The 9,824-nt window shown below is 39.7% G+C and overlaps 1 long non-coding RNA gene across 2 annotated transcripts; it reads right to left on the reverse strand.

The window, feature by feature from the left end:
- Positions 1-217: 217 nt before the first annotated feature.
- LOC104911747 lies at positions 218-9,818 on the reverse strand. Of its 2 annotated transcripts, XR_004160340.1 has the most exons (4): positions 4,639-9,818; positions 3,526-3,580; positions 855-938; positions 218-294 (listed from the first exon to the last, which is right to left on the reverse strand). It is a non-coding gene; the product is annotated as an uncharacterized LOC104911747 (long non-coding RNA). The 2 variants fall into 2 exon arrangements; XR_794156.3 differs by having other exon boundaries at positions 3,526-9,818.
- Positions 9,819-9,824: the final 6 nt, after the last annotated feature.

The following is a 9,824-nucleotide window of genomic DNA, read 5'->3' on the forward strand; positions in this document are numbered from 1 at the left end:
TGTGTTGGTATCCAAAAAAGAGCAAATGTTTTATACTGGGAGATAAGGATATTTTGTTTCTCACAATATAAACATTAAAATATTTGTCTTTGTAGATTAGCTGCGGCAATGAAAATATTTCCCATAGTCACCAGTTGGGAGTTCTCAGACTCTGTTGATAGATCTGAAATGGTTTAATAGAAACTGCAAAGTAGGAGTTGAATTAAACACTAGATACCAGGCAGAGAGAGGCTTTTTCACTCAGGGTACAGCAGGAAGTGTTCTCTGTCTCTTCTGTCACAATGTTGATGATCTCTGTATCAAACATGGAACAAAGGCAGATGAGGAGATGATTATTAGCTCACTTTTGCACTTGGTTCTGATGCCTGAGTGACTGGCTCTATGACCTTAAGAGGAATCATTAATGTATTTTAATTCTCACTGCTTTCTATTTGGCAAATGTGATATTTAACATAGCTTTTACAGAAACCAAACTGGGCATCTATGTACAGATAGTGTCAAATAACTTACTTTTCATGGAAAGCCCAAAGGCAAATTACAAAGTTTCACAGATCCTTTGGAAATGACTTAATTTTTTCCCCTCTGGCCTCTGCTTCCCAGCTTGCCCACTCATTGCCTGAAAATCACGTACATAATTCTTGTAGCTGGGAGGTGAAGACATGTTTTGCTTCTTGTCGACATCACCTCCCAGCTATGAGCACTGTAGTGAGTTAGAGATGTGGATCCCAGCTCAGAAATCAAGCACGTATGCAGTCTTTAGTCCACAGAGCTGTACTGCCCTGGGGCCTTAACCACTCAGGGAACTGAGCAGCCGCCTTGCTCCAGCATAGAATTAACTTGCAGATTTTACTGACCTGTTTTATTGCATGTGTTTATGTTGAATTGTCCTACTATAGGAATTATCATTCCTCCGGGAATAGAATGGCTCCTATGGCAGACTTCAGTGTCACATAAAACAAAAAAAATGAAAGTCAGTTTGTTAAATATTTACTGCTTTGGCGAATATGAAGTTCCTCTATATTTCTTTACATAATGAATGACAGTAAAAAAGTGACAAGTGGCTGCTTGTCTAAGTCATCATGGTGGAGGAAAATCAGGGACTGACAGCTACAATGTACTGAAGAGAATAAATATTTATTTTCCCATAAGCATGCAAAATGTAACCAGTTTAGAAGACTGTAACTTCATTTTATTGCTCCAAGCCTTGGAGATTCTTACTGCTGTGCCAGCTCATTATTATTCTCCTGGTAACAAAAGATTAAAAATAAAGAAGTTCATTTAAAATATCTCAGGCTAACCTCAGATAGATGTAGCAGCAATAATGGTAACAATAATGCACAAATCCCTTTGTCACTCTGTGATGAGAACAGGTACTTCTGTTTTTTCCTGAAGTTAACCTTTTTGGGAAGAAGGAAATAGCAGGATTTGGCTGCTGAATTCTTTCATTATCGCTCCTTGCATTGTGCAGGGTGTGAAGGACCATGAACCGGAGCACTGCTAGGTATGGCTACATACCATATAGGGAGCCTATGCGCATTGATTCCTGAGCACTTGTGAGCAAGATTGCTGATCATGAGAGCCAAGTTGCCTTGCTACCCAACATTACAAAGAATAAAAAGTTTCTGGATGGTATTTTTAGAGATGTGAATTTGCTTAGCAAAGGAGAAACTGAAGTGTATGGTGCAAAAAAGAGTTAGAGATGAAAGATGAGGTACTGAAAAAAGAAATAAAAAGGAAGGCAGTCATTCAGGAGGGATTGTGAATGCTGCAGTAAAATAGTTTGTCCCTGGTTGTATGACAGATAGTGCCATTCTTGGTGAAGTAAACAAGCTTTGTCAAACACATTCTAGCTGTGGATGAGGAAAGGCAACCAAGACACAAACACTGCAGGTAGTAAGCATCATTTTGAATGCACTGTTTGTTGGTACAGTACTGTTCAGATCTCCTGTCTTTCTTTCAGTTCTCCTCTAGCATCCAAGAGAGGAGAGATGTCAGACAGCTGATACCAGTCCTGAACAGAGCTGCCACCTGACTCATCACTGAATGCCAAAGCAAGCCCCTGTGTCAATAGACTTTCCTCAAAGTCAGTGCAAAAATAAGTATGCCACTTTCAGAGCTGGACAGTAACAGATTAGAGACCCAACATAAACCCAACACAAACAAGCACTCCTGTGAGCTGCGGAGCTCGTGGGGCTTGGCTTTCCTTGGGTGATCCCATAGTTGGATTCTCCCATGTCTAGCAGGCTGGAGGCTCTGACTGCAGTTTTTCCTGTGGGTGGGTATTCATTACATCTTTCATCTTTGTAGCTTTCCTGGTGTTTAATAAAGGTTTAACTCATGCTGCAGTGGGTCTCATCTCCCCTACTTAGTCTGTTTCACAAAATGTGTATAAGAATATAATTTTTTAGAGCCTTTTATTGCTCTGTCAGATGTGGTTAAAATTGGCTGTTTGTTCTCGCTCCCCCTTTCTCTTGCATAACGTGCAAGTATGCACATGCATGTATGTGTGCACGCACGCACAGTGTTCATTAAATCTATAGAGATAATGATCTCAAAAAAAGTTTTAATTTCTGTAGGAATCCAGGCTAGGAAAAAGAAGTGCTGTCATGTATCTTTTTCCTCTGGGAGACAAAAAGCAGGAAGGTTGTTTGTTTCACTGGGTTTTATTTTGGTGGCAGATAGAATATTCAATCACTTCTCTGTTTATATATTGTGTTGCTGAAAATCTGGTCCTGTTGTTGTGAAGTAAAAGATGTAGTGGAATTCTTGTCCTGGAATTGCACTCTGATGCTTATGCAAGACACGCAGACTGAGCATTCAGTGCTCGAGTGGTCCTGCTGAGACTGGGGGAATGCACGGGGAACTTCATCTTGCAGTGAGATCCTGTCTCCATTAAATCTTCTGGAGTTTTGCCATGGATTAGAAGGCGTTTTACCCTTCATTTGTAAGTAATTAAGATGATAGTGGAGTTTCTGAATTTTCCAACTTTCTGAGAACAAACTTATGCAGTGATCCACTTCAATAATTCAGATATTAATTGAGGCGTGAGAAACAATACATCAAAAAATAATTAAGCTTATGTTAATTAATTTTTAGAAATAGGAAGGGCACCTGAGGCAAAGTACAGATGCTGGTAAGCGTCGTTAGATTGGGAAGGCTGTCTAGTGCAGTTCTGAAACAAAAATGGGTCAGAAAGACCATAAGTGATGTGCAGCAGGGTCTTAGAAGTAACATGAATTATGGGATTGTCAGTGAGATGCAAAAAAGGCAACAGAGATGTGTGGGCTTTGCAAAGATGACTGTAGAAGCCAGAAGTTAATCAGCAGTTAAAGGTATCTATCGCTATTTTATGTTGGCACCATCAGTGCGTTAATTGTTGTCATTATCAAGGCTCAAATGCATATCTTCTAGACTTAAGCTGAAATAATGATACTTTTACTGAGGTGTTTCTTAGGTAAAATTTACTAAGAATGAGCTTTTTTCCTTAAAGTTTTCTAAAACCGTAACTGGAATTTCAGATCTCACCTGGGCTTCTCTTCCTTGGTATTTCTGATGCAATTCCCCTCCTCTGTGGTATTTACTGCAGGAAAAGAAAGTTGAACCTACATGTTACCACAGTCCAAACCTTAAAATTTTACTTCTCTGCACTGTGAAGACAGAAAAATCTGCAATGAACCATGAAACTTTCCACTTCCTCTTTAAAAGTTAATAAGTTAAAGACACAAACCTAATTTGTTCTGTTGCTCTTCACGCTCATGTCTACTCTTAATGACATTATGCTTGCAGCAAAAACCACAAAGGTTTTATGTGCCACCGTGGACATGCCAGAAAGTATGTTTAGCAACATGGGCCCCTTGCAGGAGAAGGAGAGCAGATCGGGGGCCTGCCACCCATGGCTCTGAGAGCTGCCAGAGCGAGCAGGGGATGCAGATGGATTGGTAGCCCCAAGCTTCTTTCTCCTAGAGGGAGCCACAGAGTCCTGTTTGATCTTGCTCTGGCAACTTGAATTCAGATTGAAGTTATGTTATTTTTAGGAATCTCTCATCCCTCTAAAAATATTTCCTTTCAGAGTATATAATTCCTGCTATTAAGTTTTCAAATTTTCAGTAAACATATGTGCTCATATATATAATTTGCCACTCTCTTTCATTTCCACAATGGCCTAATTTTCTGCTATTGGCATTATTAAAAATAAAATGCCAAATAGGAAGAGAGACAGAATTATGCCAGACAAGAAGTACATAACAAAACACTTTCTTTTTTTTTCTTTTTCAGGTGAATCTATATTTATTTCCAATCCAACCTTGTGACAGGCTATGGAGAAGGATCCTTAGAGACCATATTACTGATTCTGCAAGTCATGGTTATAGATTTTTTTTTTTTTGTCCCCTGTACAGTTACCTAAAGGATCCTATGTTTTGCTTTTTCCCAATTATTTCTGTAATTTAATTATATTTGCTTTGATGACCGTGAAGGATAGGAGTTATGCCTAAACAGGATACTGATGGGGTCCAACTGTATTATGTTTTAGGAACCTTGAAAAATAGGTGTTTCTGATTTAAGTGAGGTGAAATGAAAGAGTTCTCTCTCTACAGTGACATTACCTGCTAAGTGACAACTTCTCAGCTGTGTGCCTACCTGATTTTTCTCACTGTCTTTCTTCAGGTAGGAAAGAGATTAGATGAATGTTTCCTTTTGAAAGAGACAGACCTTGTTAATTAAAAATGTACTTAAATGGAATAAGTTGCCAAGTGAATAAAAAAATCACACCCACATTTTACAGAGTAGATATAACTACCATATGCTTTATTTACAAGTACACACAAATACAAACAAGACAATACAATTAATGGGGGAAAAATATGCATAGCACATCGCAATTCTTCTCTTTAGTTGCACAGTTTAACACTACAGAAATTACAACCAGCAGAATTAGTTTTCACTAACATTTAAGGATAGCTCCTGTTTACTTGGTCAAATAATAAAAGATATCTTCATGGAATTTGGCAATTGGCACAATATAAAAAAAATAACGTCACTTAGGAAGTTACAGCTGTAATGAATGAGGAAGAATTTCTGACTAAAATGCAGCACGACTCTTTTCATCCTAATTGCTTAAAAAAAATGTAAATGAAGTGACCAGGCAGCAAACAATGTTTATGATGACCATCCTCACACACAGGCATGTGCAGAGCTTGGACAGATTTTCTGTTGGCCCCATTCTTTGAAGATCTGTCACCAGTGTTTGCAAAGAGTCATGGCCTTCAGATGTGTGCATGGACTGGGTGATTAGACTACTTATTCATAGGTTCTTCCCCTTCTGTGGCTAGGCTGCATGCCTCAGATCTTTGGTCAGCTGTGGAAAGAGGCTGGATCTGGTATGTTACTGCTGTCAGCTGTACCAGCCACTAGTTGGAGAGGCCTTTCCTTATCCTATGAACAACTTCCAGTGGATGTGAGTGCATCAATGGAATCAAATGTCTCCCCTGTGAACAGCTGGATCCAGGTACTGGAGATTTCTCTTTGACCTCTCTTAAATGGAGTCGTTTAATTGAGACATCCAGGCAGAAACCAATACTTTTAGAATTGTCCTTACTATTTAAAAACTGCTAAAATCCTATTTCACCTTTAATAAATATTATTTGCCTTTTACAATATTACAGTTGGATATTACTGCATTTGTATAGCAGACTACACAGTCTTTGATATCCATGGCAGCCCTACAGAACAGGCTTTTCAGATGCTCCTGAGTGCTGCTTGTGCTTCTCTGGATGCTAGAAATCTTGTTCTCTTGACGGATACTTCACATCAACACAGCTAGTTCCTGTGTGGTCTGGCAACCTTGAAACCCCGACCTAATCGACATTTTGCTATGAAGATAGTTCTACCTCTCCTCATTTGCTTCCACCTATGAAGCCCTGTCCAGTCCTGCACCATTTGACACAATTTAGCTTGCAGTGCAGAGCAATATTTTTGCAGCTGGTTTTCTAGCATACCTGTAAGTCAAGGTCATTGAGATGTCAGCTTCTGGTCAGACCACACCTACTGCTCAAGCCTGCTCCCACCTTGCAAAATTTGCACTCTGATAGCCACTCATCACAGGATAGGGAGGTGCTTTCTGGGGGATGGTGATACAATCCCAGCCAGCACCTTACTCTAACCATTGCTGCTTCCTTGACAATTTTACACTAGGCAAGGAATAATTTCTTTGTTGATGTTCAACAGGATGAACTCAAGTCACGCAACTACCTCCAACTACCCTGTGCTGACTCAAGACACCTCTCAAGTCAACCTGCCAGTCTGTCCTCTGCAGTCCTGTCAAAAGATTTTATTCTTAAGCAAATGGGTCTGCATGTAATGCAGAAATTGAATGCAATCCCTGTGAATAGCAGCTGAATCTTTTTTCATGTTTGCTAAGGCTTAAATTGAAGATGAAGGCCAACATTCAGGATGAGGTTGGATTCTAGTAAATGTAAGTTGTCTGATTCAAAATCTTGACATTATTTTGCTTCTACTTGATACCACATAAATATTCTGTTTAAAAACGAGAACCACATGGCTCTCCAGATCTTACCGAAATTTTTACACTGTTGACTGCATTACCTCAAATTCAAAAGACACCTTCCCTTAATTGTTTTTCGTGTCCTAGTTACTTTTTCAGGCCTGTGATTTACAGATATTTTGCTTGTTGTCCTTTTAGTTTTAAGGTAACTAGTTGAATTCGTTTCCTACCAATCATTCAACATCCACTTAAATCCCAACCTTTTAAAACAACTGAGTTTCAGTTTTTACAGTGGTACAAAATACACTGCACCAGCGTGCATTCCTGCCTATCTTGTCCAATTGCATTCTAGACTTCTGTATGACAAAAAAACCCCACCACTTTTCAGATGAAAAGTGTAACACAGATGCGACTACTGGTCTGGACCACATACCAGCAATCCTTCAATAATACATTCCTTTAAAGACAGAGTCACTGGCACTGCACCTGATGGAAGTTGAGTTAGGTGGTGCACTTCTTCAGAATTTGTGCAACTCCAAGAGTTAAAGCAACAAGATGCAGTTACAGTGCTCAAATAAAGCACTGAGATTAAATCAGGAGAGGTGTTAGTTGTAGCTTTCTTTCCAATTTGCACGATCTTTCAAAGCCTTCCCTAAAGTTTCATCAGAATCTCTGCTAAGCTCCTCTACTATTTACAGTAAAGGCTGTATCTCAACTGTGAAATGGCCACATTTTGGAGTATGGTAAAGTTATTCTTGTCATGTATAGACCAGTGGTGCTTTCTCTTTATTTACATAGCTCTACTTACATACAACACATCCTTTTCAGCAAATAGACTGGGAATTAATCACTGGACCTACAGTTTACCACAAGTAGCCTAGAAAGAGGGCTTTAAGAGGGAAGGATTTTTAATAATACAGTGATCAAGGTTACTTTATTCAGGTCATATACTGAGATGTTAGATCTGGTGACTAATCTCAAGAAACAGGAAACAACGACTCCTCCAGTTGGGCAAGGAACTCAGTCTCACTGGGAATCTCAAGTCAGTGCTAATTCAGCAAGAAGATCACCACCTAACACAGCTCCCATACAGTACAGATACTATACCAGTTACATTCAGAGTTTTTCTAGATTGATTTTATTCTAGTATGTTGATAAACAAAAAGCTACAACTAGTATCTTTTGTTTCCTTTTATTCTTGAATTTAATTTTTTTTTTTGCTTCTCATTTGTTTTTCATCTCCGCTGTAAAGTTGTAAATTAAAACTTTATTTCAGGTTTTTATTTGACATTTCTGAATCTTTATGCCTCTGTTTTTGTAATATAGCACACCTATTTCTTTGACAAATTTCTTGTAACTTAACTTTCTCTTTTAATACTCACATCTATTCTATTATATTGCTCTTTTTAATCTGAATTTGATATTAACATCACAGTGTCCTTTTAATTTAAGGAACTGGACTGGAAAAGTTGGTCCTCAGCTAGTGTGAAGCCTATTAACATCTGAGTTCTAATGTGCTAAAAAACTCTCAATGTATAATTGTATAATCCCAATAGTTGTAGTTCAAATTCTGTCCTAAAGCACTGCAGTTAGGCCACTAGCTTGCAAACCGATCCATACAGGTAAGCTCCTAGATCAGCAATGGTTCGCTGAAGTCACAAGAGCTCTCAAAATACATCCAATTGTAGAAGGAATTGTAGTTTAGATCCTAGACAACATACTTTTTCTAAAGCCAAAAAAAACCAAACCCTGATACTATTATATCCTGTTAATAAGTAAGGTTCGTTTTCTTAATATTATTGCCATCTTCCCAGCATACAAATAGGAATCAGTTCTTGTACAGTTCTATCTTTAAATGAACTGTTTCAGAAGTTCAAAGTTACCTGTAATAATTCTGGGTCCAGCGTATCATCCAATTAACTAAAAATGTCTAATGCTGTAAAAGAAATTTCAGATTTATACCAGCTGTAGAAGACTTTTTTTAGAAACTACAGTAGGCTTACACAGCACATAATCTTGCATTTTAATCTTGCCCTTGAAACTTGCTCAGGTATATATACAGACTTGTTTTTTAAGGTTGTGTATTGTAGCTTCTACTGGCTAAAAATTATTACTGACATTATAGTATTATTACGGCAAATAAGTGTGACTTCTGTTCCTAGACACTACTTGCACTTCTTAGGGAATTCTGAAACTAAAATAAGAATTATAATTGCAAGAAGCTTCTTTGCTGTTATGGAGCGGACTTACAAGAGACTACATAAGCATACATACGGATGTTTTAGAACTCTGGAAAAAAAAAAAAAAGCTGCGACTAATAGCTTTAGGATTAATTTACAACTTTCTATGAAAAGTTATCTGGAGGTACTCTCAATTTACTGGCACAATAAATGCTCATAAAGTAAGAGTACACAACATGCAGTAAGAACAATCTTTGGCTGATGGGAAGATTGCTGTCTTCCTCCATCGTGACTTCCTGATATTACACTCACATTATCATGGTGTGTTTTTCCTGGACTGTGACAGTTTTGGGCTAAGCCAGGGCACTTTCTGCAAGGTCATAGTGATGGGCTGATTCAGAAGCACTGTTTATTCTCTGTTTGGAGAGCATGCTGACAATCTATTTCTGGGTTTCCTTGTTACTGCCAGCAGACTTCCCTAGGTAGCCGATAGCTTCAGCTACCTAGCACAAACACGGACAGATAAGAATATGCTCAACATTATCTCCCAGGGAATTCTCAGTAGTAACAGCTCTTTAATCTAACACTTCTCAACCTCATTCACAGACCTCCAGAATTCTCTATGAAAGGTAACTAAGAAAAAAGCAGGCACTGGGGGATCCTAGAAGCTGAGGGTCACTGGCTGCCATGGCCTACGTGCTGCTGCATCACGCTTCAGATGCAGGGCAGCCGAGGCCACGCGGGAGCGGTGCACCCTTGTGGGAGCCCCTCACGAGCTCTGGGGTGCGACAGAAGCAGGCCCTGCCAATGGTCGTCTCTGCACCACCACGTACGCGTACAGTGCTTTACACGTATTTCCTGTCAGAGATCAGTTTCCTACTTTTCCTCGTGCTGCAAAACGCGAGGGACGGAGCAGCCAACTGATGACGAGGGGAATCTTGTCAGCGTCCCTCACTGTAACTGAAAGCAGCCCGTGTGCATCAACAACTGCTCGGCCCCTGCTCCGAGGGCGAGGCGTTACGCTCCCGCCAGCAAGACGCCGCCAAACCCTCGCGTCTCTGGAGGGCTCTGCCCGACGGGGGAGCCGCTCAGCCGGCCATGAGGTGCGAGCTGCGGCGGCCAGCTCCTTACGCAACGGCCGC

The sequence above is a fragment of the Meleagris gallopavo genome, chromosome 7 (genome assembly GCF_000146605.3).
Source record: "Meleagris gallopavo isolate NT-WF06-2002-E0010 breed Aviagen turkey brand Nicholas breeding stock chromosome 7, Turkey_5.1, whole genome shotgun sequence".
NCBI classification, from domain to species: domain Eukaryota; kingdom Metazoa; phylum Chordata; class Aves; order Galliformes; family Phasianidae; genus Meleagris; species Meleagris gallopavo.